This window comes from Durio zibethinus, chromosome 10 (assembly GCF_047325235.1).
Source record: "Durio zibethinus cultivar Kanyao isolate XHJ-2024 chromosome 10, ASM4732523v1, whole genome shotgun sequence".
Classification (NCBI taxonomy): Eukaryota; Viridiplantae; Streptophyta; class Magnoliopsida; order Malvales; family Malvaceae; genus Durio; species Durio zibethinus.
This window is the reverse complement of record NC_143171.1, coordinates 1,146,688-1,149,972: the sequence shown is the minus strand read 5'-3', so window position 1 is coordinate 1,149,972 and position 3,285 is coordinate 1,146,688.

Here is a 3,285-nt window from a genome sequence, read left to right as displayed (position 1 = left end):
GTTTGCTGAACAAGTTCAAATAGTCTGACTATTTGAATAATTATCTATTTCAAATCATTCTAACGTTTTATTTGTATAAGACAATTGTTTTAGTTAATATAAGCAAGAGTAAGAGAATTAAAAAAATGAATTTGTTTACTGAAAAAGTTCAATTAGTTATGACTATCAAAATAATTATCTATTTCAAAACAATATGACCATTTATTTTGTCATAAAATAATTGGTTTTGTTCATGCAAGCTTATTTCGAATAAAATAATATAAATTTATTAAAATTCTAAAAATTATTAATAAAAATTTAAAACATAAATACATTTTCTAAACACGTTCAAATAGTTATCACTATTTGAACAATTATCTATTTCAAATCATTAAAACAATTTATTTTGTTATAAACCAATTGTTTCTATTCATACAAGCTTATTTAGAATAAAATAATGCTAATTTATTAATATTTCTAAAATTAATAAATAAAATATTTAAATAATAATCTATTTATCGAGCAAGTTCAAATAGTTATGACTATTTGAATAGTTATATATTTCAAATCGTTATGATCTTTTGTTTTATCATAAAACAATTGTTTCTATTCATACAAGTTTATGTGGAATAAAATAATACTAATTTATTATTATTCTAAAAATTAATAAGTTAGAGATTTAAAAAATAAATTTATTTATCGAACAAGTTCAATATAGTCATGTCCATTTGAACTATTGTCTATTTCAAATTGTTATGACATTTCGTTTTGTCATAAAATAATTTTTTCTATTCATACAAAATTATTCAGAATAAAATAATACCAATTTATTACTATTTGAAAATCAATGGGGATTTAAAAATAAATGTGCTTTCCAAACCATTTTAAATAGATAAGACTATTAAAACAATTATCTATTCCAAATTGTTTTGATATTTTGTTTAGTCAAAAAATAATTGTTTCAATTCATACATGCTTATTCAAAATATAAAATACTAATTTATTAACATTAAGAAAATTAATAAGAAATTAAAAAAAATTATTTATCGAATAAGTTCAAATAGTTAAGACTATTTAAATAATTATCTATTTAAAATCGTTATGACATTTTATTTTATCATAAAATAACTATTTAAATACAAAAAAGTTTATCCGATATAAAATAATATTACTTTATTAATATTTCAAAAATTGATAAGTTAGAGATTTAAAAAATAAATTAGTTTATCAAATTAGTTTAAATAATTATGGCCATTTGAATAGTTATCTATTTCAAATCATTAAGAACTTTTCTTTTGTCATAAAACAATTGTTTTTCATCATACAAGCTTATTTAGAATAAAATAATACTAATTTACTAATATTTCAAAAATTAATAAGTAAGAGATTTAAAAAGTTAATCTGTTTACCGAACCAATTTAAATAGTTATGACTATTTGAATAATTATATATTTCAAACTGTTATAACCTTTTTGTTATCTCATAAAATGATTATTTCTATTCACACAAGTTTATTCAAAATAAAATAATACCAATGTAATAATATTCTAAAAATTAATGACTAAGAGACTTAAAAAATAAATTTGTTTGCTAAACTAGTTCAAATAGTTATGGCTATATAAGTTAAGGCTTTATTTCAAATCATTATGACCTTTTATTTTGTCGTAAATTTTTTTTTTCAATTCTTAGTAATTTATTCAAAATAAAATAAAATAATTTATTAATATTTCAAATCTCAATAAGTAAGAGATTTAAAAAACAATTATGTTTGCCTAACCAGTTCAAATAATTATGACTATTTAAACAATTATCTATTTCAAATCTTTATGACCTTTTGTTTTGTCATAAAACAAATGTTTTTGCTCATATAAGTTTGTTTGGAATAAAATAATATTAATTTATTAATATTTTGTAAATTAAGAAGTGAGAAATTTAAAAAATAAATCTGTTTACTAAACCAGTTTAATTAGTTATAACTATTTCAACAATTATTTATTCAAATCATTATGACTATTTGTTTTGTGATAAAACAACTATTTCTGTTTATATAGTCTGATTAGAAATAAAGTAATGTTAATTTATTAATATTTTGAAAGCTAATAAGTAACAGATTTAAAGAATGAAACTGTTGGCTTGACTAATACAAATAGTTATGACTGTTTGAACAATTATCTATTTCAAATCATTATAACCTTCTGTTTTATCACAAAACAATTGATTCTATTCATACAAGTTTATTTGAATAACATAATTCCATTTTATTAATATTCTAAAAATTAATAAGTAAGAGATTTAAAAAATGAATTTGTTTACTGAACAAGTATAAATAATTATGACTATTTGAACAATTATCTATCAAATCGCTATAACCTTTTGTTTTGTCATAAAACAAAATTTTCTATTCATACAAGCTTATTTCAAATAAAATTACATAAATTTATTAATATGTAGACACATAATAAGTAAAAGATTTAAAAATAAATATGTTTATCAAATAAGTTCAAATAGTTTGACTATTTGAATAATTATTTATTTCAAATAGTTATAACTTTTTGTTTTGTCATGAAACAATTGTTTTTCTTCATACAAGCCTATTCGGATTAAAATAATATTAATTTATTAATATTTCAAAAATTAATAAGTAAAAGATTTTAAAATAAATATGTTTACTGAACAAGTTCAAATAGTCATAACTATTTGAATAATTATCTATTTCAAATTATTATGACCTTTTGTTTTGTCATAAAATAATTGCATCAATTCATAAGGCTTATTCGAAATAAAATATCACTAAATATTTTGAAAATTAATTGGTAAGAGATTTAAAAAAATGAATCTGTTTACTAAACAAGTTCAAATAGTTATGATTATTTGAATAATTATCTATTTCAAATTACTATGACCTTTTGTTTTGTCATAAGATAATTGTTTGTTCATACAAGCTTATTTCGAATAAAATAATTATATTTATTAATATTCCAAAATTTAGTACGTAAAAATTAAAAAATAAATTTATTTTCTGAACACATTCAAATAGTTCTAACTATTTGAATAATTATCTATTTCAAATAGTTATGACTTTTTGTTCATGATAAACCGATTGTTTCTATCCATACAAGCTTATTTGAAATAAAATAATACTAATTTATTAAAATTCCAAATATTACTAAGTAAAAGATTTAAAAAATAAATTTGTTTATCAAGTAAGCTTAAAACTGTTTAAACAATTTTTTATTTCAAATTGTTATGATCTTTCGTTTTGTCATAAAATAATTGTTTCTATTCATACAAGTTTATTCAAAATAA